The sequence below is a fragment of the Calidris pugnax genome, unplaced genomic scaffold, assembly GCF_001431845.1.
Source record: "Calidris pugnax isolate Ruff unplaced genomic scaffold, ASM143184v1 scaffold70, whole genome shotgun sequence".
Classification (NCBI taxonomy): domain Eukaryota; kingdom Metazoa; phylum Chordata; class Aves; order Charadriiformes; family Scolopacidae; genus Calidris; species Calidris pugnax.
In genome coordinates this window covers 4302147-4327417 of record NW_015090862.1, presented here as the reverse complement: position 1 = coordinate 4327417, position 25271 = coordinate 4302147, and the positions used below count along the sequence as shown (strand labels likewise).

Sequence of the window (25271 nt, the reverse complement as noted above, 5' to 3'; positions counted from 1 at the left end):
CGGGAGCCGGCGGCGGTGCCGGGCGGAGCGCGCAGGGGCAGGCCGTGCCCCTTTGTTCCCGGCTGGGGAGTCGGATCGCAACGAGGAAAGGTTCGACCGGGAGAGTCCTGCGCGGCAGCATTTTTCTGCGGGCGCTGAATCCGCCGGGGGTGACGGTGGGTGACCGGCGGTGAAGGGCTCCGGGGTGGCGGGAGCCCCCCGGGAGAGCGGGGCCGGGCGCGGGAGTGCGGGGGCGCAGGTGCGGGGTGTGTGCCCGGACCCCGCGGTGAGCAGCGGCGGGCCGCCCCCGGGGGAGGAGGTGGGGTGAGGGACGCTCAACAGGTTGTTTTTCCTCCGTGCGAAATTAAAGGTTGGCTTTGAAACGAGCTCGAATTTAAATTTGGAAGTAATTTGTAGCTGCCAGTCCCGAGCGGGTTCAGCCCGAGGAGCTCCCGCGGCGGCGGAGTCGCCGGAGCCGGGCTCGGCGTTTGCTCCCCGGTGAAACTGCCTGGTTTCGGTCTGATGTCACGGGCTGGTATGCGCTGACTCGGGAGCCGGGCTGGGGCAAAACGCACTCCCTATGGCACTGCTACCCGCAAACTTCGGCCCGCTTGAATTACTAAGTTTTTGGTAAACGTACTGGTTGTAAGGTGGCGTTAGCTGTGGCGATTTTTATCAACTCCCAAGTCCGGATTTTACTTTGAAGCAGCTTCCAGAGCGTGATTGTAAAAAACTTAAAGGCCATTGTTGATCTACTGAGTGTCCCAGTGCCCAAACCACGACCCGTTCTAAGAATTCTTACTTTTTAACTTATATTTTAACATACGCACACCCACCTTTCAACAACAAATGTGTATGATTGGAGAAGCAATTTATTTTGGGTGATAGTTCAAACCGGTGGTATCACCTACCTAGAGAGACAGATAAATCACACTTTTTTCCACCTGTTAAGTGTATTTATTTTAACGGCAAACGAGACTTGAAGGTGTATGTTGTCTTTGCTCCTAAGAAGAATAGTCTTGTGTTAGGATTCCTGCCATGCGAGGAATTGTGAGAAATTGCATCAGCTTAAATACTGCAGATTTTCTCTTGTGTAAAATCACGGTGTGAGGTTTCGACTTCCAGTTCAAAATACTCTCTTAAAATACAACTATTTTGTGAGGCTGGAAAAATATTGCCTTCCACATGTGCGCATGCTCTGTCTTGAAAAAAAAATATTTTTTGAAATACAGAAATATTAGGTGTTTTGACTGGAGGCTGGTGTATAGACTGGTGTAAAATTCAAAGTTGTATCTTACCATAGCAGTTACTTGAAACTTCTTCCCGATAATGGTCCTATCAAATTGGCCTTTTGAGCATGTATACGCGTATATAATACCGGCTGAACTAATTATACTGAAAGGCATGTTAATTTAAGAATGTTGCAAAATACAGTCTCTGTCAGATTTAACTCTTCACTGGTATGCTCTCAGATCTTATAAAAAATCATGCTATTTCAAATAGCATATCTCTGTCTCAGGAAAAAAATAAATTTATAAGTCCTGTAACTTTTCCAGTGTAAGTTCTTGCAGTCTGCAATAGCCTTTTAGCAAAGTTATTTCTTACCTTTTTGATCTTGATCACAGAACTGTCTTTAGAGCCTGGAATCTTACGCCTACTGTTTGGATGAATTTCCTTGTCAAAACAGAAATGCTTTCAGTAGATGGGTAATGTTATTTCTACTTCAGCCATTAGTTCCTGGACTACTGTTCATATGGTTTTAATAGTTGTAGTTGAGGGGATTATAAATATTTTAGAAATACTAGAATATTGGAGGACTTCCGTGTTCAAGTTTCAGATCTTGTTTCCTTCAGTCACCCCTTCAGACGTGGTATCTGGTTTCTCATTTTTGGGGTTCTAGTGTATTAAAAAAACCCTCTGTGAATGGTTTTCTCTTCATAGTTGCTTAACATTTTTTTAGCCTTGTGGGCCTTGTGTCCATGTCTGCCTTTGTCCAGACACACTTGACCAAAAGAGAACTAAAAAAAATTTTTTTTTGAGGAGCTGGATAATTCTTACTTGTAGATGTGGGAATTGTGGCTGGCATGATTGATTGTGTTTTGCCCTGTTATCAGCAGTCTTAATGTTAGCTTCCACTGCCTTTCTGTTGTGGTTACTTAACTTTTTCCCTGCCATGCTGTAAAGGAATGTGTTTTTTATTAAGGTTTTAAGTGCTTGCTGTAGCTCTTGGTAGTGTACAATAGAAAACGGTGAGAGAAATGAGATCTTGCAGTCTAATCTATTGGTGGCTGTGATTGCAGAATGTAGGGGGCCTAATCTCTTCTGATGTCTTTTTGAACAATACTAATGGATGCTGTGGGAATGACTGTCTCAGGGTATTAGTAATGAGATGTAAAGCTTTCCACCTTTAAGCTGAGGGTTCAAATGTAGGCCACATTGGTTAAAAAAAATACAAATGCTTTTAAGTAGTAAGTGTGGGGACAGGACTTCTTGAATCCTTGAGCTTTTTTGATGGCTGAACCTGAGTTCTTGAGACATCCTTCTAGTTTTACATAAGTGCATAAAGAGCATTTCCCAGTCTTTCACCTCAGTCCTATAATTAATTGGATTTTGGTTGTTCTGTCTGTCTGGCTCCAGGCACATATCTGTTATCTACCACTTCAATCAGAAGTTGAGAACTTGATCACGGTAACGGTTCAAGACTTGCTGATTGTAGGGACTCTTTGGTTTCCGCTGCTAGAGGGAATGACCTGCAGTTTTCATAAATGTGGGTTAGCTTTCTACCCCAAATCTGACTTGGAGACACCAGTGTATTTGTTACCTGTGGAGGATATTTGTGGAGTTTATAAAGTGTTTTTTAATTCGCTGTAATCGATGAAATAACAAAATACTGTTCTGAACTTAGCTGTTCCCATTTAAGTCTATAATAACACTATAACGCTAGATCAATTCTCTGATTGTTGATGAGATTCTTCAACTATAAGAAAAGAAAAAATAAATCCATAGAAAATGCATATGAGGAAGTAACACCAAATATGGATATAAGCTGAGGAATTCATTTAACATCATAACCTTCTACTTGGAAAAAAGATCTTGTCAAATGAATGCATTTAATTTTGATAGTGTTCCCATAAGTTGTATTTGAACATTAGGTAATTTCTTCTCTGAAAACAAAATGTTAAAAGTAGTATTTCCTATGTAACTTATATTTTGGGTTTGGATTTCCTTACATTCTTTGACTGTTAGAGTTGTGACTATAGGCAACTTCAGTTGCCACATGATAGTTTAGGTACACTTTTCAGTATGAATTATGTTGTAATGATGTGAGAAGAGCCATGAGCTCCACACTCTGTAGATCATTATGAAGTATGTTCTGGAGTTTGCTTCTGGTTCAACGTGCAGCACAGAGATTACTGTAATGTAAACAGAGCATGCAGTATGACTGTGCCTGGGAGCTGGTTCCACCTTTAGAGAGTGGAAAATTGGTAGGACCTTATCAGTGGCCAGTTAGCTAGTCTTTGTTTCAAGGAAAACATCTAGAAATGGGTTATTGTACCTCATAGGTATTTTAAGGTGCACGTTATACTACTACTTACATATTATGAGATTAGAGATTCAGGCTTTTGCACAGGCTTCTGAACTGGTATTTTCTGAACAGTATTTTGAACTGGTGCTTTAAGTCAAGAGTGGTCTTTAAGCTGGAATGTACGTCAGCGTTGACACTACAGTGTACCATTGGGGTCAAAACTTCCTGGTGCGAGGACTCGTGAAAGTACTCGATAACAAGACCTCAGTGTAAGATACAGAGTTGAAAACAGAACTGTAACTACTGACCTATTCAAGCTGTGAATTGTGCTAAATAGTTTGGTTTTATGAGTTGAAATGCTATGAAAAAATGCTGTCTGTCTTAGGTCAAAGCACTCATCCAAGTGAGTGCAGATACAGAGTGGGTGAGTGGGGGTGGGTGAGGACTGAGGACCCCACGGTTCACCCAGTTTGTCACAGGCCATGCAGATAAGTGTGCAGTGGGCAACAGCATCCTCTCTCCTGTTTTCTTCTCCTGTCCCCTATAACGAGAGGATGCTGATGTCTCTGTATATTGGGGGCAAGGGGGAAATCGGATTAAAGTCACACTGTAGGGAGAGTAAAGCCATATGCGTGTCCATGTCAAAATCAGTAGTGCCAATGTGTGGCTTATTAACGCTGTATGAGATTGTAAGTATCTGCTTGAGTTAAGGGATGGTATTTGAAGCAAAGGCTTATTGTTAAGTTTAGAGGATGTCTGAAGTTATGTAATCTGTACAGCAAACTACCCTCTGGTTAAGAAAGACATCGGTCATTTATATCCCCTGAATTTTTCCTGGTTATCATAGTATAAATGCAACCAAAATTAATATCAAACTATGCTCAGTGTTTTCTCAGGCAAATACATTGCTAATGACTTCTTCGCTGAATGTACTGATTAAGCAAACAGCCGCAGGGAAGTCTTAAAATGAATTCCGTGATTCTGTGCAGTGTATTTAGACTGAGTCCAAAAAGTCCTGAAATGAAAACATTGTCTTGTCTTATAATTATGCTATTTTAGGGACAGATTATTTAAATATGCGCTCTACACTCATAAATCATAGGGGTGCCCTTGTTTCAAGGGGCTGTGATGTGCTTCAGCAAAGGATCTGAGAAAATGGAGGATGGTGCTCATCTGAATGCTGTGAGGTCCAGCGGTGGTCCCTTGGACCCTGCGGAGTAATGAGCGCTGCTGAGGTAACAGGTGTGGTGGCTTGTGCAGGGACAATGGTGTCTGCTTGGATATCCATGGGATTTTCCTGCTGTGGTGTATCCTTAGGTAACTTCTTAAGCCAGAAGCCCTGTGGGCTGGTTGGGCCACATGGATGGGCTGCTGCAGGGTTGGAGAACGGCCCCAGTGTGTGCAGGGCCGGGCACTTAGCTCACATTTGCTACTCTCAACTCTGCTGGATCTTCACAAGCTCTCTAGAGTCGGTTCCTGCATTTGCACATTAGAATTTATTTTGACACTTTGACAAATTAATTACCTTGTAGGTACTAAAAATTTAAATATTGGCTTTACGTTAAAATAGTATTTTTTTTTTTTTCCTCAAGGGTATTTGATCAATCTCTAATAGGATTCTTCTTTCCTAATCCATTATAAACAGATGTTCTACCCTTTTGTGGTGGGGGAGGGCAGCCTAAATTCAATAAGATGACAGCAGCAGGGAGTGTTGCATTGGGGAGGCTCATTTTCTTATGAGAAGTGGGCAAGCACACTGTGACCCTTTTTGGCCTGCGTAACTCATCATGAGGTGTTTTGTTAGTTTTCCATAGCAGAGGAAGCAGGACTGGGTACTGCTCTGACAGTCTTGTTGTCTCCCCACCCCCACAAAGGCAAAGTACTGATACACTAAAAATAGAAATGGAGCAAAAGTAGGCAGTTTCTTTGGTTTGTAGTTCCAAGCTTTTTCCAGTAAGTACTCGACTGAAGAGCAGCCTTCTGTCTTCCTCACTGCCTTTTATGTTTGTGTTCTTTCTTAGGAACTTCATTAGAAAATACTCTCCCCACCCCTCCTAAACCAAGCAGTAATTAGTTTTGAACTCATGATCCTTTGGGATTGTGTAGGCTGTTCCTTGCCCAGTTTGAATGGGGTCCAGTAACAGCGTCTTCCCCTCTGCCCCACTGGGTCAGCAATCTTTTTAGCAGATGGCCCCCATTTACGTATCTGGCTTTAAATTTTTCTTGTAAATACTAAATGGCCCCGATTCAGCTATTCACACTCTAGGCTGGTGACTGCTTCTTATGATTTATCCAGATGGGACATAGAATAAGCAAGATACGTAGAGAAAGAGATATTGTATTAACAAGTCTAAAAGACACTTTAGAGCATATGGTCAAGCGTTTGGACGTGTCTTTTCAGCCGCACAAACTCTTTGTGAAGAGCTATCCCTGGCCCTTTCCTACAAACCTTGTTGGTTATCTCTCTTCAGCCCACAGCTGCTGCAACAGTGTCACTATTGCTACAGCATTAACGACTTCGTTATATTCGTTATGAAGTTGGGTACTACAAAGATTATGAAGAAGTAACTTGTGGCTGAAGAGACACTGTTAAGTTTTTTAAGTGGAGTTAAGTAAAAGGAGGTAATAACCTTAAATTATAACTAGGAGCAGTAACATAATAAAACAGGACGGATTGTGAAATCTGAACAATGATGTTGGGTTTTGTATTACTTAAATTACAAGCAGCAGTGACATGGGTCTGCAAAAGGACTGACCTGATACGTTGCTATAAAATGATTTATAAAAAGAAATATAAAGGTCTTAACAAATCAAAAAAAAAAAAAGGGGGGGGCGGGGGGGAAATACCTACACAGTTGCTTTCAGCTTCATTGGAAACATAATATGAATTCAGCCATCTAAAGATTCATTGTTTCTAACAGAAAGTAACAACTGGAATTACTGTAACTGTAAAACTCTACGAGAAGTAACTTTAAAAGGTGCTCCTTGACAATGTGGTATCAAATAATTCGTCAGTTGTAACTAGTACGGGATCAGGATAGTACCTGTTGCTAAGTATGCCAAGTATTGTTTATCTGAACAAATTCCAAGGCTCATAATAAATCTGTAATTCACGTTCATTTTAGATGGCTGGCACAGTGAGATCTGGGAGAAGGCCAGATCGTGTTAACCCTCTCAGCACAGGATGCTTGTTTTGAAACTGTATCTCACTCGACCCAGTGTTGTTCCTACATGTTATTTGGAAAAATACTCCTTGCCCGTGAATGCCTCCACATGAAGTAGTTTTAAGGGTAGTGTTTGGTGAAAAAGGTACAGACTTTTCCTGTAAACCTGGACTCCCTGAAATAGTATTTCCAATGGGTATTAGGATCTTAAAGCCAAGCTTGGAGGCATGGCTTTCTGACAAAAGAACTTGTGTTTCCTGCGAAATTAAAATTAAGTTGTGGAAAGTGATGGGCCATCACATACAGGATAAATCCCTCTGTTAATAACCCAGCTATGTAGGAATGGAAATTCCTGGAGGGTAATCTTGTATGAGAGAACTAAATGGACTTGCATTTTGGGTTTTGCCCCCTATGGATAATGTAGACTGGATTAATGCTCCTAAAACAGGGAGCATTCCCTAAAACAGGGAATACTGGGAAGGTCTACAGGTTTATAAAAAGCATATTAATGGCTTCAACCAAGAATATGTTTCATCTGAATCATACACAATGCTGTAGAAGCACTCTGTAGTATACGGGCTTATTTTTTACAGTCTTGCTCACGTAGTTTGTTGTCGTTGGTGTATTGTTGGTAGGGAGATGGTAAATGCCCCTGAGAGCTGCCCAGGAAACTTCTGGGTTTCAAATTAAGGGATCTATCAGTGAAGTTGTTTGAATACTCTGTCCGTGTGCAACTCTGAATATTTATTTATATTCATCTTGCAGCTCCTGACCCCTGTATTTTACACTTCTGAAGTACAGTAGTACCAGTTAAACTGAAAAATAAGTCTTGCTTGTCTGTAAGGTGGTAAGTAGGCCATGAAATGGCATCATCTTGGGGGAGTCATGAAGCTTCTTGACCACTAGCTTTATCGGAATTTTAAGTTTTGTGAATTTGTCAGTCAGCAGCAGATCTGCAAATCTTTTGTAAAGGCAGTATAAACCTATGCAGTGTTACCCTCAGAACTGAACGGCAGAGGCACTGTATCACCACAAAGTTGTTGTTGTCCATCCCGTCCTTCCAGCCCCAGTTCTTCTGATATTATGTGTCTCAGTGGAATATTGTCTTTGCCACTCCATATTTCTTAGACATCTCTGAAACTGAAAATGTTAGCATCAGTGTGTTCTCCTTCATGGAGGTGCCAAGAGTGCATCCAATGAAGTTGGTCTTCACAAGCAAGGAGAATTCAGAAATGAATAAATCGCAGGCATGTTCCAGGCTGCCGGGAGAAAGCATTGTGTCTTGAGAATTAAGAGGGGGAAGCTGGAATCTAGGTCTGTGCAGTACTTCAAGTTGTTTGAATTCCATCGTCTCCTGAGCACCTGATTTCTCAAATGAGCTTTCACCAAGGGGAAGCCCCAAATCTGTCTTTGGTTTAAATTGTATTTGCCTACCTTTCCTGGGTTTTTGTGCAAGCTTCTGTTGGCTAAGCCAAAAGTGAGAGCTACAATGGGAGGAAAGGAACTACAGAAGGAAAACAGTTAGGGAGGAAAATACTAGGTGATATTTGAGGGAGGAGAGAATGAAAGGAAAGAGGGAGCCAAAGGCAAGCAGACAGTTTCTAATCCTGAGTCAGCTGCCTATTCTTCCTCTTCTTTCTCACCTCTGCTCTCCTCAGGAAAGAAACAAAAACCTTAGCACAAAAGCTGAGATGTCTGGACTCTCCCAGTAGTTATTGTGAAACCTTGTGTTGTGTGAGTAAGCCTTACTCACAGAATTGTCTCATCGAGACTAACTGCATGGTTGTATTTAAAGATTACTATTAAAAAAATTAAGATTATAGTATCAGATCTAACCTCTGAAAGAGCCATAATAAAAATGTAGATGTTTTGCCCGAGTTGTAGGAGTATTGTTTCTTGTAGCTGTCATACGAGCTCTTTTGCTTATTTCTGCTTTCTGTAAGAGAGCTGAAGGCAGTGGGGAGAAGAAGAGGAAATCATAAAAGCTATTTAAAATGCTAAAGCAAATAAAGGCAGGTTGAAGGACACATGGATGCTATACAGAAATTCTAGATAATAAGACCTTCCATAGCAAGCTGGAAGTAGTTTAAAACCTGTAAGAAAGCAAGCTTCAGATAAGAAATAATTAGAAGCTGCAAGCAAAACATGCTGGAATGTACATACTGCTTATCCTTTCTTGTACAACATTTGGAATTAATGGCAGTCGTCTCGCACACTAATTTGGGCATTACTCTTCAGTTATAGTATTTAGCGGAACATACTCCCAGATAACTGGAAAAGGGCAGAATCTTGAGCATGAGGATAATTGGACAAGTTACATCCTCTTGAATGCATATCTACACTTTTTGTAAGTCTTGTGTAGATAGCCAACAAAGCAAGCATGGTCTGAAAGTTTTTGATTTTAGTGGCTTAACTGTTGGTGTGGATAGGGCCTGAATTACAAATGGAATAAAGAAAGAGAGCTCACCTTCCTGAGAATATGTGCTATTTTCAGGGAGAGGAGCTGCTGACCCAAGAGCTCCCAGTTGTACAAAAAGTGATTGTTTGAATTAGTTCAAAATATAGTAACAGTTCCTGTGAAATGGAAAACTGTTCTTTTAAATTACATGTTCTGGCTTAAGGAAAGTCCTCCCCTTCTCCAGCTAAAACAGTTTATTTAGGGAAGGGGGGTAGTTCAGAATTACTTGCTTTCGCAATATGCCTTTCTCTTCCAGCTGTGAGGAAGCACCACCTCAGTGGTCTAAAGGTGCAAACGCTCTGTGCGTGCTGGTGGTGTTTTTAATGTGACGAATATTATTTTTCTTTGTCCTTATTTGTCAGCATCCTCAAATGTTTCTGCCCTCTTGATGCTGGGGAGGAGGTGGGGGCTGTTTCATTCTGAGAAGAGTTTCAAACTGGATATCAAGTGAGTGTCACTTCCCCCCCACCCCAGAAGAGAATAGCAGTTAGGGAATGGCTGTCCTGCCGATGCAAACTGCAGTTCCCCTTGGGAGAGGGGACTCAGTGTTCCAAGAAACATCTCTCCAATAGTGTGCTATTCCCAGGAACCTGGCCCGTTCTTTATCAAGGGAGGTTTTTTCCCAGTTAAATTTCCCATCTGATGTACCAGATTACATAATCAATACATGCCTTGTTGCAAATGAAATTTTGTCACTTTTGTCTAATTTCAGAGCTGCCTGTCCTGCCTGTTAAGAGGAATTTTGGGGTTGGAAATTGGAATATACATTAAGTGTATGTTTTAGTTTTGAAGAACTCTTTGCCTTTGAGGGTACGTAAGGTCAGAGGTGATTCATGTGAAATAAACCAATGCTAACTTAAAAGTTAATCTTAGTTGTGTTTATCTGCAATCTGTGAATGCCTCTCTTGGGAAGATGTGTAAAGAGCAGTAAGAACCAGTGGCTGAGAGTTGCCGAGATGATTGCTCCTGCACAATGACCAGTGGTGTTGCTTTCTTGGGTCTTTTTTCCAGCATTATGAGAATATCAATAAACCAACTGACTTAAGAGGTAGTGTTAGGACTATAAACTTTGGCAATAAACTTAGTTTGGTTGACAACAATGTGAGACTGGTCCTGTACTTCAAACTGTGCTGGCATCTTAATATAAAATGCAAACAGGCATGAAATTTCTTTTAAAGTTGAAGGTGATATTTCTGCAGCATGCGTTTTGCTAGCCTGAACTTCTGATTACATTGACTAGCTCTCTTTTAAAACTAAAATAAATAAATAACAATCAAACATGCCCTAAGTAGTTACTGATATTACAAATACTTTAAACAAAAGCTGCACATCCAGGTACCTGCTCCAGGGGCTGCTCCTGCGTGTGGGACAGGAGGGAAGCACACGGCTCACAGAGCCAGTTGAAATAGCTTGAATTTACGGGATTCCTGATTAGGCTGTTTGCACCTAAATACTAAGTTTGCAATCTTGTGAGGTAGGTAGACTGAGGGATCCAATTTTTATTTTCTATTTCTGGAAAAATCTTTGAATAAAGTCAATGACTGGCCTTGCTTTGCTATGAGTAAATAGCTTGGGAGGTTTATAGCTGCTTCTGTAATAACTTCTCTCTTACAGAAAATACCATTTCTCAAATGGAATGGAACACTTGAAACTAGATATTGCTTGCTCTACCTCTTAACTTCTGGAACAGGACCTTTTAATTTACTCAGCAGTTTTAGTCTTTCTGCATTTAAAAATTAGCTTTATAGAAAATAAACATTTTGAAATACTTGTTAGAGAAATAAAACACCCTCAAAGATATTTATACTTAGTAGAATGCTATAGCCAGTGTTACAGAACTTAGTAAATAGTTTTCTCTCTATCAGAAAAGCAGACCTGTGCATGTTTTAACGCTCCATTATCTTTTATTTGTATGTTAGTCTGTATTTCCTGGATATACTTAGAGTGTAGAGGTTAGTATGTGGCTGACCAAAACATAATACCTAAAATCTGTCGTTGCTGTCCTAGCCCTTCAAGCAATGTAATTATGTTGCTTCCAAGCGATAAGCCAAGGCAATTTACAGATTACTGGAATGCCTGAAAACACTGACCTTTCAGGTCACTCTGAGCACTCCTATTATGCAGAGATTGCTGTGGCACTGCTGTAATGTGCTGGCCTGTCACATGCTGACTAACTTGCAGAAAGCTTTGATGCAGCTGTTTTAAAAATGCTTTTGCTGACTGATAGGCACTTAGGCTACTGACTGCGAACAAAGCTGGCGCTCAGGCCCTGCTTTTAGCCCCCCCTTTTCTATAACAACGCTTCTCCCCTGCTGACTGCACACACAGCTCTTATCTGGGCCCAATTGTTGACTTGTCTCCATTTAAATTGTATTTGTGTTAATTTTCACTTCAAAAATAGTCGTGTGTGAGGGATTGGGTTTGTGCAGTTGATTCAGAGCTGCTGCAAACAAGCAGCCTTGAGAGGTTGATGCGGGGGCTTGAAAGAGGGGATGGATTAGGGGGAGAAAGAGAGTGAGACTGGGCAAAGCAGGGGAGAGAAGGGATTAAAAAACAATGGGCCTTTCTTGATGATGACCAGTACAGTGGAAAGTATTTTTCTGAAATGGAGCATATGTTGTATAGAAGTTTGAGATCTAATGTCTTGTCTTGAGTTGGTACAAAGAACAGGAAGAAACTGACAAGTAAATGTTTCTTTTGAGTATGTGATGCTTAATGGGCATCGTACACAGAAGCTATAATGCCAGTAGCTTCTCTATTAGAAGCAGGACTAGAATATGAATAAAAATTGAACTGACTTGATTTTTTTGTTTAATCTCTTTAATTTTATTAATAGTTATTAGATCAGGTAGTACCTGACTTACAAGGATCGTAGGAAGAGTGTAAAATCTTTAATTTCTTTGCCTAACTAGAATGTTACACGGATAAACTGTTTTTTGCTTTCCCAAGACACTTACAGAGAATCCATGTTCTCACTGAAAATCGGGCACTGGATGTCTGTGGGATGTGGGTGTCTGGTCCAAGTCAGCCTGTACCATAAGAAGCGTAATAGCTCATTACCTGTGGAGGGCAAAGTTTACCAATTCATGTTCCCCAGAGCCAAAGGTTAAATTGTATTTATATATTCTACAAACTTTAATAGCTTGGTTACTTGCACCTCAGATTCTAACCCTGTCTGAGTTCAATGTGTTTGGTTCAAAAACTAAGCACCTGTGTTCTCTTCTGTTCTGCTGAGAGGTGGAAAACAAAGTAGCAGCACTTGATTGATACTGCATATGTATCATATATGAAGTTTTATATACATCTAAGACCAAGCTTCTGTTGTGCAGCATGGCACCGTTGTCCCCTTGTTTGGGGGGGACTGTGACTACAGGTATTCACTTGTGTTTATTTCATTTCCCGTAACTGCAAAATAGGCACAACCTGTGCCTAAAATCTCTTGAAGCGCAGTAGTGCACATTCATAAGGCATAAGCAGCTGGTGTATGTAGAACTTCTTCTGCTATGTGGCTAAATAGTATACAGTGACAGTGCACTAAAATGTAAATTTAAAGTTCTAAAAGAATCTAATATATTTTTCCTGTTATAGCAACGGAGTGAAGAAAGCAGAATGAGTAATGAATTTAGAACAGGAAACAAACTGAACAGTGTAATTCCATAGTGAGTATTTTCCTACTCTTCTGGGTAAAAAAGTCTGCACTCTTTGTAGTGATTGGTAGGCCAAAAAAGTTTCTTCTTTGCATATATTCAAATTATCTTTTTGTAGATGCACCTTTAACTTCACGGAGGAAAAATATTTTCTGTGTCTCAGTTCAACATTTCTTAATCTGAATGAATTTAAATGACACAGGGAGGCAAAAAAGATGCATTACTACACCTGTTGAGAACATTACAGTATCTTTTAGAGTATTAAATTTCAAAAGGAATGACTTCTGAAGGTGAACCTACAAAAATTAGTGGAAAAGATGCAACTAAATCAATACATTGATACAAGAAGCACGAATTTAGATATTGTCACTGCACTTAATTTTCTCTTATAAATTATTAGAACTTGGATGACTATGAAGGTACAAATACAAAATCAATCAAGCTTTGAAAGCACTCTTTTACAGTCTGTTTTCTTTTGCTGTTCAATTCTGGCTTTACTGAAAAAGGACTGTAGGACAACTTTGCTGGAAGTACTGTTTCATTTCTCATATCTTTCTGACCAACAACTTCACACTATTTTTTATCCTCACCTATTCAGTCTTCAGGAATTTTTCCAAAGAATACTCTGGACTAAATGGTTTCCCTACAAACAGTGGCTTTCTGATCAAGCAGATTCAATGTGTGTACTGAGGCTGAACTCTTGAGGTTTCTTACTCATTTAGGAAAGATGTTCCTTTAAACAAAAAAAAAAGAAGCCAGCTGATTGTGCAGGTTTGTGGGTGATTCAGTTGTTTCCTTTTCCCCTCACCATCCCCAGCATTTGTTTCTTGTTGATGTGTAACTTGTTAGGTTTTTTTGGGGCAACAGTTAAATGAACTGTAGCTGTAACCTGGGATAAACAGGTCATTGGCCAAAATTGTACAGGCATTTCAGCTGTTAACCAAGAGCTTATCCAGTTTCTTCTCCAGCTGGTTGGATAAACAGCTAGAATGTCATTCATGCTTTTTCATTTCAAAAAATGTGCTGAGTAAATGAAAAAGACATCTGCCCATTAAGCACAGATGGGAAATACTTGCTAAGAGGTGGGTTTGATGGGTAGAATGTCTGAGTAGTTATGTATAGACTTTTATTTTTAGTCTTTGTTTTCAGAGTTCCTATTCTGAAATACTCTACGTGCTTGTCATCATCTTCACCATAGCTTGGCTAGCAATCAAGGGTTATTCTTTATGAAATGATGATTACCTAGGGAGAAAGAGCAGCTTCTCATAAGTCTGTCTCCTGAGCATGTAGCGTCTCTGCTTATATTATTTATTGCATAGTTGATTCTTATTTCAAAGTTGAGTGGGAGCCATGGCATCCACTATTATTTTATGGACGTGTCATTATGTAGTGATTAGTTTGGGATTCTTCACTTGATGTGTGTTATCTGTGTGAAGTCAGAACAACATACTTTAATGTAATTTTTTCTTTTTGTTTGCCCGTTAATAAAAGGTATCACACTGCTATAGCAAATAATTTCATTGATGTGTGTTTGTATTAGGTACTCTAAGCTGATAGCTTCATAGGCTGAGAATGGAGGTAGCTCTTCAGCCTGCACAGCTAGGGAGACCACCGGTAGTTCGGCTGTAATGACAATTCTCCTAAAAATGCCATGACAGTCTCTTGCTACTCAACCTGCCAACAGAAAGCTTTCAGTGTTACTTACAGTGCTGGTACGTCTAGATTTCCTTGTCAGGCCTTCTTGATGGCTGTCAAACTGCTGCCCGTACTTACTGGGTTTTATTTGTCACTTTCTTTAATTCCTCAGTAATTTTTTTTTTTTTTTCTGGTGAGTGCTTGTAGGGTATGCAAACTTTCTTCTTCCTCTTCTCAATTTTGAAGACAAGTCTACGAAGGTAACTAATCGTCATTATTAAGTAAGCTTCACTTTTGGTCAAGTTGGATGCTTTTTCTTGGACTGATATAAATGGCTTATGCTAAATGTTCTTTTAACTTGTGCTGGAGTAGATTAATGGAGGGGGAGAGCCCCTTAAATGTGTTACGGAACAAATGTGAAGCGAGACCACTAAAAAGCAAAAATGCTTTGTAGTTCAGTCAGCTGTAGTGTTCTATCAGACTTGTTTAGGCTGACTTCCAAGTGCAAACTTCAGATACTACAATTGTGTGTGTTTCGATGCTTATCACTTGCTTACATGAGAAGCTCAGATTTCATCTTGGAAAAAGCACGTACCCAGCTCTTACAGCAGTAAAAAAAAAAAACCCACAATGAAAATGTAGTTGTATTGTATCAAAAAGCACGTACCCAGCTCTTACAGCAGTAAAAAAAAAAAAAACCACGATGAAAATGTAGTTGTATTGTATTCTAAAACTAAAGAAAATGTAAGTAAATCTTACACTGCTTTTGAAAATTATTTCAAAGTAATGCTAAAGTTTGTATTTACTTACACTAATGCAATGATGTGTGCAATGTAGGTATGTGGGACTGTAGATGATTTGAAATGACGTTAAGCTATCCTGTACCTAATGCTTTGCAAGTATATGCATCAATAATCTTCACTATTGGTATGATAACACATGTGTTGTCTTTGATCCTTGGAGAGTAAATATGGCTTGGGAGCACTGACTCCTGAGTTGACAGTGCACTGTCAAGGAGAAATGGTGCCAGTACAATGATATGTACGTGCGAGCTGATAGTTTGTGTGTGCTCACGGAGCCTTAATGTGTTCAGTTATGGTGTATTTGTGAGGATTGAGTGGCTAAAGTATGTCCTTAGTTTGCAAGATGTAAAGCAGTGGAATGGGAAAAGAGCTTTTAAGTACATTTTTTTTCTGTATTGGCTTGTAAGAATTTAAAGTCCTTTTAAAAAAAAAGGTCATGCAGCAATCCTAAAACTACATTGCTGACTTATTCAAGGCCCAGAAAAGACCATGTGGTGTCACAAAAACAACCTTCTGGGTCCTTGACTTGCATATGCCAATAGCACATCTGCTGTTTGGGCTGCTGCTGGTGAGGAACATCCAAGGGCAAGAGTCTGGTACCAAAACCAAAAAAGGAATGAAGTTCTGCTCTTGAAAGACCTTAAGTTTAGCTGTGAAATTACACGGCATTATGTTTGAGGTGCACCTTCCCCCTCAAGAGTCAAGGGGCTGGCTCGAGTAGGGCAAGAGTGTGGGAGCACTTCTGCTGTTGATTACTTTTTTTTTTTTTTTTTTTTTGTGGAACAGTTTGGTGCTAATGTGAAAAAAATGTATGCAGAGGGCAAAAATGCAGCCAAGTGGGACTTCTGTTATCTTTCTTCCTTGCTTCTTTTGAACTTTGTCACTCTTTAGGTGAACTTGTTCTCTTTTGTCAACTAAAGCCTTAACTTTCTTTGGAATGTGAAGCTTAGAGACAAAACAGATGGTAAAGACTTCCACACTAGTTGTTTCCCCTGCTCTGTAATCTTTTGTTATTTTCTTAGAATATGTTACATTCAGGTTGTAGAAGTTCAGTGAAGCTGCTTTCTGTACCACAAGGAGCAAGGAGTGCTGGAGTAATAAAAGGGTGAGGTAAAGGTTGTATAAACCTGAGTGACCTTTCAGTTTGCAAACTGGAATGTCAAGTTATGGTTTTGACTCTTGCAGGTTTTAAGTTGAATTACAGTTGCAACAACTTTCAAAAAGGGAGAAGTTTGCCCTTGTTTAAGGGCTTTGGGTTTGCAAAGACTCTGGTTTTTAAATATGGTTCCAGGTAGTTAGAAGATGCAGTTCTGGTGGAAGCGCAATGCATATTTTAAAATAGCCCTGATCATTTCTGCCCACATAGTTCTCGCCTGTTTGGGAATGTGCATTCCAGAGTGGTGATGAATGGACATGATGCAGTTTTGGTCAAGAATATAGTCCTGTATCCTTGATATATTTGAATTTGTGGGAAGAGAAGTTAGTGTCATGTGGTTAAAGCTGCTGGTGAGGCAGTTTATTCCGCTTAAATGAGTTTATTTTTAATTGCTGATGTAAATACAAAAGTAGCTTTGTGACCATTTTTAAGGTTAAACTTGGGCTTTCTTTGTGTGACTTCTTTTTTTCCTTTGAAAGTGTGCTTTTAGTTATACTCTGGCCTTTTTTTTTTTTTTGTCCTTTTAAATGCTCAATTGGGGAAGTAGAAGGTGAAGTTTAGACTGCAGAAGAAAGGCCTTGAAGCTATTTGATTGGAAAGATTGTCATTTTTGGTAATTCTGTACTTATAAAACTTTCTAGATTTGCATGCTGAGTTTTATGTAAAATCCAGTGTTAGTTCACCTGCAGTGGTCAGAATAATTGAAAATCTGCCGACTGGCTCTTCATGAGAAGGGGGCATTTCATTGGTTTGGAAGGGTGGTGATTTGCTCTGCACGCGTGAGGGCACCGCGCTGGGCACCACGCTGCTCCCAAGTTCTGATCTGCTCAACAACTAATGCTCTTCAGCGTGGTGGTTAATTCCCTTGTCCCTGCCCCTGCTTTGATGTGCAAACAGGAACGAAAAAATCTCATAGCTGTATGTCTGTAGGGTGGGTTGGGAACAGGCGTGATGGTTATGTAAATCTGAATACCTACAGAGTTTAATTTGAAGCTTGTGTAAAGCCTCTTGTCCGGTAATTACCCTGTCATTTTGTTCTAGTGACTGTAGCCAATGTCTCTTCTGCCCTGGCCTGGGAAGGGCAGGAGACTGGGTGTTGTCTCCTGACTCAGTGAGTGAGAAATGGCTGGGGCGGTTCTTCAGCCTGGGGTTTGTGGGGGTTCATAGTTATTTGGAGTGGGGACAGGGATGCAGGCTACAGAAGACAGAATCCAAACCCCTAAAAAAACAGAACGTGCTGTTTTAAAAAAAGGCTTGCTTTTCTTGGCTTAAGTTTAATACGTGGTGATTTGCATCCAGGTTTTCTTCAGAGGTTCTGCAGGTTGGCCTAGGTTGTGAACCCCTGGTATGGTGAAGTTTCAGGAGGGGTGGGATTGCGGCAGTAGGCAATCCAAGGCAATCCGAGAGGAGGGCTGTAATCAGGGCAGCTGGGTGGTGTCCCAGGCCTGCTTTTATTGTCTCTTGGCCAGTCTTGGCTCCCCAGTGGGGTTGGTTTCATTGGATGAGGGGTTACAATGGAAGTAGGAGGATGTTTCTGGCTTGCTTTGGGTGGCAGGGCCATCCCTGTTGCTGCTGCATCCCCTTTTAAGGCAAGGGAAAGAAAAGTGTGGAAATGTCTTGCTGGTTCTTCCTTGCTTGCTGATTCTTCTGGAGCTGCTGTTATTTTTTCTTGTACTTGTTACTAGCCCTGGCTCCTGAAGACAAGGAAGCAGATGACTTGGAAAAAGGAGAAGGATAGTAAGTTGGAAGGTAGAAAAATATGCACATATTTTGCATAAAACATATTTCCAAGTCTTACTTTTGTAACAATGAATCTTCTTTTGCCTTCTGAAAAGAAATACTCATTGCTTTCAAATATCTAACAGTATAGCCAGGGTTGAACTTTAAAAAAAGAAACATCCCACTCTGGCTGTGAATAAGCCATTGTTACCCATTAAAGCAGCTGGGGTTATGAAAGAGATTGCATGTATGTTGTTATATGGGTGATGTTTCTACATTTGTAGTCAATGCATAACCCACCAGAAAAGATTCTGATTTTTATTTTGTTAGCTTCTCTTTTTGCTTGCTGCTTTTCCACCTCAAGACAGGCTTCAGCAATGCCAGGCTGATCCCTTGATTCAGTTCAGAGTAGCTTTGCAAATAAAGGAGGTACTCTGCCCTGAGGATGAGAGTAGCCTTAAGCCTGGGCTTTTGCTGCTCCTTAACCCTTTGTATTGTCAAGCAGTAGCCTGGAGGTGCCTTTTTATGTGTTCTAACGGGAAAGTTTGCTTAAAGCCCTCTGACTGCTAGGTCTTTCCTCTGCAGCGCTGCTGGACACAGCTCGGTTGGTTCACACGGTTACTGAAATAGCCCAGCCTTTTCCTTGGACCCCATTCACACCTTTCCACCACGTTTTTGAAACTGAACTTGCACAGTCATTTCAATTTTTCATATTAGCAGTGGATAATCTTAATCAATTTATATTACCTAGACACTAGACAAAAGGCTGTTAAGGACTGATGAAAATCCCGTGGTTAAATGAGCTGTAGGAATATGCTCCTTGGTATGTGGGAGTTCATCTGTAGGTCTGGGGGCTACCAGATGCAATGTAACAGCTTGGTATAAGAGAAAAAAAAGATTCTTGTCTCCTCTCTTCTCCTGCACTATATTGTTCAGAATTTAAATACTGGTAGTGTTGACTAGTATTTCTTAATATTTCTTTTTTCATTTTACGTTGTCAGCCTAATAACATTACCTGGGTTTGAGTTCTGTTGGTGCTGTATTATTCAGTTTTGTAGTTGGGTGTAAGGGCGACTGTATTGGGCTAATTTTTTTATTCATCACTTAATGTGTTAGCTTTAGAAAGGAAGTTTTTCAGGAAGAAAAACCCTGGAGCAGACTTTTGGATATAAATAGCGAGACCGGGTGACAATTGTCGTGAAGAAAAGTGGCAAAGATGGTGTCTGCTTAAACTGAGGCCTCTTCTCCTTCTTCAAAGTGTATGCTTTGAAAAACAAGGTAAACTTCATGGTGAAGTAATACAAAACTAGGCTTTGTTAATAGGATGGGGTTAGTCCTTTTTGCTGAGGGAAAAAAGATGCATTTTCCACTTCCCATACTTGCCCGATAAGAAAGTTTGGGAATCTTTTCTTTGCCAGTAGCTGGATAAGTCTTTCAGGTATGTTAGCATCGGTCACTGCTGTGGTGTGTGGTACCTTCTCCTCCCATCTGAATCTTGTCCACCTCTGACCAGCAGGGTATCGCAATGCTGTGCTCAGTCTCATTCATTCTCTCCCATTGACTTCTGGTACTTCTTTTTCTTCCCCTCTCATCTTACAAGCACTGTACTTTAAACATAAACCAAAAACCTCTTGTGTTTCTTGCGACATGCTTTTTTAACCAGACCATTTGTTACTATTGACTCCAAAGTCACTAACAACTTTCTAACCAAAGAAGTTACTTTTTTTAAAAAGCTGTAATATTAAATATTATTCACCATCTGCTCTTTAAACTTCTGTGTTTCTGCATCCTTGGCTTCTAAAGTAATTCCGTTGAATGTGTAAAGTGAATGGGAGCATGGAATGTGTTCTGCAGGTGCTCTAGCAGCCTTGTGACTGCAAAAATTGAATTTTCTTAACTGACAGTTACTGGAATTGAGGGTGGGGAGAAATGCCATCTGCGTGTATGTGGTTGTTCAGGATAGGCAAGGACACTTAAACCAGAATTTCTTACTAAAGTGGTTGATTGAGATTCAGAGGAAGGAATTTTGTACTTGAGGAAAAAAAACAACCTTACTACACAAAGGGACATTTTTTCATTATGAGATTTGGGGGAAAAACATCAGGAAAAAAAGCCCCACAGAATCCTGCAGCTACAAAAGTAGCTGTCAACTGCTTCTACCAGGCAAGAGGCAATGTGTGGGTGTGTGTTTGGAGTACCTGCATTCAAACCTTAATTTCACAAGAATTTGGTAAACTAACCGTAAAATATATTGGGATGTGTGGGCTTTAAAAAACAAAAGCAAACAAACAAAACCCCTCAAATGTTTAAAGGAGAAATTAACCTATGTGTGCTTTTGTTTTATTGTCAAGCTGGAAGTTGGCAAGGCCATAATTCTGCATCTGTAACTTGAACTGTCATACAAGGCTCTTAAAAGTGTATTTGGTGTGATTGATACATGAAAGCTTTGAGTAGCATCTTGGGGGGAAAAAACCAACCCTGCTCTTTCTTCCTGGGATGCTGTTGCCTATCCTGAGGCTCTCATTTGACAGAACTTGAGTATAACAATCTAAAATTGAGGTGGTGCAGTGCTTGGTAACTAGGCTATGATTTTATGGATTAGAAACAAGGTAAGAGGCATTCTGGCTTAAAGTGAGGTGCTTGAATGCTTTGATTGCAGCTCTAATGACTAACTGCACATTGGTAATTTTTTTGTGGGTGTATCTTGTGTGCAGTTTGGCTTTTTTTTTTATTTATTTAAAAGCAGTGGTCACATACATCAGCCTGATTTAGGTTTCTTATGATTTTGTTTTCTGTGGTAATTTTATATACTATATTACTGATACAGTGCTCTTCTCCTCCCCCAAGGGAAAAATAAACTGGAAAAACTCCCATGTTCTTAACTGAGTGATAAAACAGTAACACTGAGCTGTGTATAAGAGCAGGGATGGAGGCTGTGTCTTCTGTGCTGGAAATGTGACTTAAATAGAATCACAGAGTAATGAAATCTGGAAGGGACTCCAGAGAGTCCAACCTCTCTGCTCAAGGCAGTCTTCACTAAGTCTGGTTTAGAGAGTAACTACAGCACAGCGAGGTCAGAAGGGAGTCCTGGAGATCATCTTGTCCAGCCCTATGCTCAAAGCAGGGTCAGCTACAGCAGGTTTCCCAGGATCTTGTCCAGTTGCCTTGAGCACCTTCATGGATGGAGATTCCGCAGCCTCCGTGGGCAGCCTGCACCACTGTTTGACCACCCTGTGGTTTTAAAGCAAACCAACCAAGCAGGTAACATCTGATTGGAATGTCCTGTTCCAAGTTGTGTCAGTTGCTGTGAAACTGTGGTCACAGCTGTGTACACTTAATGAGCTTCACTTGTGTACTTCAACAGAACTTAATTTACTTTGATCTGAGGCTGTAGTTTGAGCCTTTATATTAAGAGGGCTGGCTTACAGACTGGACCACGGGCAGCTGCTGTCCCTGGAGCTGAGGTGAACTGATGGGGAACTGATGATACAGGTAGGAACAACCACATGTAAGCCTAACACTTGCACAAGCATAATAGGAGGGAGATGGGTATTTTTGAGGAGGGAAGCTGGTAGGAGGGCAGTGTGTACTACTTAAGCAGTTACTTATGCTAAAGAAGTGCTTTTCAAGTTGCATCCTGGGATTTAAAGAATGAAAATATCACGCTGAGTTTCTTGAAAATCTTGGTTTTGAAACGATTTGGGATAACATCAGGTCTGAGCTAAAGTTGGTCTTTAGGAGAAGATAAATACTTTCAATTACGTATAAAAACCGCTTCTCTAATTTTGGAATCTTTATGTCCTAATAATACTGACCTAGGTCAGCATGGTAGAGAAATTACTGAACTTGCACTTTACTTTTAGTTTTATCTGTGCTTTCCTTTGGCAGCATCGCTTGGGGGGCAGAAACACAGCTTACCACTTTGCTTTTTAGCCTTTCTGTTCTCTTGTGACTTTTGGTTCTGTTTTGCTAGCGTGCTGGCCTGGAGTAGCAATCAGTGAAACACTGCTTGCCAGCGCTTCGGAGTTTGTGATCCTACGTGATTTCACTGCCAGCTGGAAAGCAAAATGGAAAGAAGCAAAACGGACAAGGATCCCAAATTCTAAAGCACAGTTTTCCCACGCCTTAGGGATGGTGAAGCTAGTAGGCTTTGCTTAGCTGCTGGCTGATACTGTTACCAGGGTGTTTGAGTGGTACTCTTCATCTAAAGTAACTTGACCTAAGATCATCTGAGATGTATCTGCATTTGGGTCTTACATTCTGGTTTGTTTTGCCCTCTTATTCCCGAGTGCCAGCCTTTGGCCATTCAGGGATAACAGTATTCACTAGGCCTGTGTCATAGACACTTCTATAAATACTCAGACTTAACAGGAACTATAATACAGTATTTAATTACTTTGGTAAAATGCAGTATCCCCCCAAACTTCTGCATACTGTTCTTGTTCATGGCTTTTTTTTGAAGGAGAGTATCATTTTTTGAATTGAGCAGTAGCAACAATAAAAGATTTTATGACCCTGGGAGGTCAGAGAGCTATATGTGAGGCTTGGACTTGAGAGGCCTTTCTGCAAAAGTGAGTCGTGCTAAAAAAGAAGTTGGGTATTATATGGGATGAGTTAAATACTGGACTTTTTTTTTTAGTTTTGGGAGAATAGTGTCCAGAACTCAGAGCAAAAATGTCTGATCAAAACTATCTTGCACAAAAATTCACCAGGCAAACTAGCAGAAGGGATGCTTTTAGATATATGCAGTATCTACTTGTTCAAAATAGAGCAAGTAATCTTGGGCATTTTAGAGCAGGGAGCAGTGGAAATTGTATTTAGTAAGATAGTATCCCATGGAACAGGGTGTGATTGTGGAAGCATAGGGAGAACTGAGTGGAATAGTGGAACAGCCTAGTTATTATTAAAAATACAAAAATAAATTAAGTTTAGTTCTAGTTTTTCTTGTTAAGGTTGCTCTTCATGGTGTAAAGATGATTTCTGTTGTCTAGGCAGTCAGTATGTACTATTGTAGTAGAGACTTTGTACTTCTAGATTGATCTAAGTAAAACAAAATTTGTTTGTTTGTTTTAACATGCACTGTTGACAATTCTGTATGTTGTCTTTTCTTTAACTTGGATTGCACATTGTTATTAAAGCTGGTCTTCAGATAACAGTGTCTTTCTTAATACAGGCTTTTCATGAGGTGGCCTGTTGAATACAGTCAAGTTCTTGGCAGGAGTGGAACTCTTGACTAGACTCGTGAAATGGGGGGGGGTAAAAAGTTGCGTTGCGTTCTGCTTTACTTTTAGGTGTTGGGTACATCTCCTTGAGAGAATAACATTGGTATTTCTGTTTCCAAAATAGATGGTTGGTGTCACTTCCATGGATGTACATTCAGACAGAAGGTGAGACTAAAGACTGGCTTCTCACCTTCAGTGATGAACGAGATATTTTTTTTTTTATTTATTTATTGATACAGATCTCTCAAGAGAATGCTCTAGTGGGTGTTTTCTCCTCCATTTAGCATTGCTGTGTAAAAGAGATAATCACAGAGCATCAGGTGCGTGTTGTTTGTCTCTGCAGCAGTCCCTGAGCTGCTCTGTCTGATCTCTGGACTCTTTTCACAAAAACACATTCAGGGAAACAATCTTTCCTCCTTGCAAAGAGTGAGGATCAAGTGAAAAGCCAAGGCTACAGGCAGCTTGCAGAGTCTCCCAGGGAGACAGATGCTGGTGGGTGCGAGCAGGCAGCTGTGGCAGGGCACAGTTTGCTGCCTTCCCCCTCCCTGGCTCCCCTTGCTCCAGCACCTACCTTATGGCATGGGAAACAGCTCCCGCGGCTCCAAGATACCCTGTCGAGTGGATGTGGTGCATTGCGTACCTCCTGTAAGACTATGTAAGATAAAGCTCTCATTTCAGTTGATAAAATCAGTCTGATAATAGGATTCTGCACTAATTGCAGTGGAACAACTGTTAAAAAATCAATACTTTTTTTTTTTCAGTCAGCTGAAGGGTTTTGCGATAAGACAATTGGAGGGAATGTGTTGGAATTTAAGGTGGCTGTAGTTTAACCAGGAAAGGACAAAGGTGAGTGTCTGTAGGAAGTCTTCCTGGTAGGTGCTGGAAAAAACCTGGTGCTCTGGCTGAGCACTGAAAGATGCTGCATGTGGGGAAATGACCTCTTCATCCCCTGCCTGAGCCGGCTGAGGAAGATTCAGTTTTCCTTTCTGTACTTCCTCAGGAAGCTGTTTGTTTTGGATATTGCCTTTTTTTTAAGCATATAATAAATATCCCCCCCCAGATACCCAACAAACCTGCAGAAATTCTTGTAACAGTTGCAAATGCTAATTCCTATCATAAGCCTTTTTAATTCTTGTTACCACAAGGGCAATCAAAATGTATTGATTCTGCATTTAACCTTTAAAACTTTGAAGCTCAACAGCATATCACTGCGGAAATGGACTTTCCCAAGAATAATCAAGAATTAATTTTAGAAGCCAAATAGAAAGACAGAAACATGATAGAATAAGGGGTATGAATGTCAGGTGTGTCCCTTTGAAAAGACTGACTCTAAATAGAAACTTATTTCCTTTTGATACAGCCCCTTACCAGTTCTTCTTTCTCTTCAATTTTTTTCATGCCTTGAATAGGAAAACTATTTCTCAAGGTTGCTATGATTTTATCAGGACAATTAGGACTGTTTTTAGATGTCAGCATTTTGTGGGCAGTAAGGTGTACACAAAAGCTAGAGCGTGAGATTGCCAGCTTGGAGCAAAGATAGTGTTCTTTATACGGCTGAGGGTGTGATCTGGGCATTCAGTTCCTTGTCGTTTGCTTGCTGTGGTTGAAAGGGCGAGAGCAGGGACTTGGATCTGCCAGGGATAGCTTTCCTCCCTATTGTGTTTTGTGGAGAATGGAAACAATATGCCCCCTGAGGTAGCAGAAGTAGTTGCTTCATTTTATTGTCTGCAGGACAGCTGTCAATGCTGATCTGCAGAACCAGGTTTGTAAAGATACTAAAAGCCCTTCATTGCTTCCCATAGGAGGTTACTCTTGTGTTGGTCAGAGGAAAATCTGAAAATCTGCCTGTTCTAAGATGATAAACATGATTTTCTCTGAAAATGTAATAATCTCAATTTCCTTGGTGAGAAATGTCTCGAAACGTAGAACAACAGTAGATATCTAACACTTACTGTTTATAGG

General features: G+C 40.5%; 1 protein-coding gene across 10 annotated transcripts in view; it reads left to right on the top strand.

The window, feature by feature from the left end:
- Positions 1–25271, top strand: part of TJP1 (tight junction protein 1) — a 163014-nt gene that overhangs the window by 87564 nt on the left and 50179 nt on the right. The window contains exon 1 of one of the 10 annotated variants that reach the window (XM_014944481.1): positions 137–155. The exons of 8 other annotated variants lie outside the window; for them this stretch is intronic. The gene's annotated coding sequence lies outside the window, so the exon portion shown is untranslated. Of the gene's footprint in view, positions 1–136; positions 156–23452; positions 23475–25271 lie in introns of those variants that run through there. One more of the 10 variants, XM_014944482.1, reaches the window with a different exon arrangement.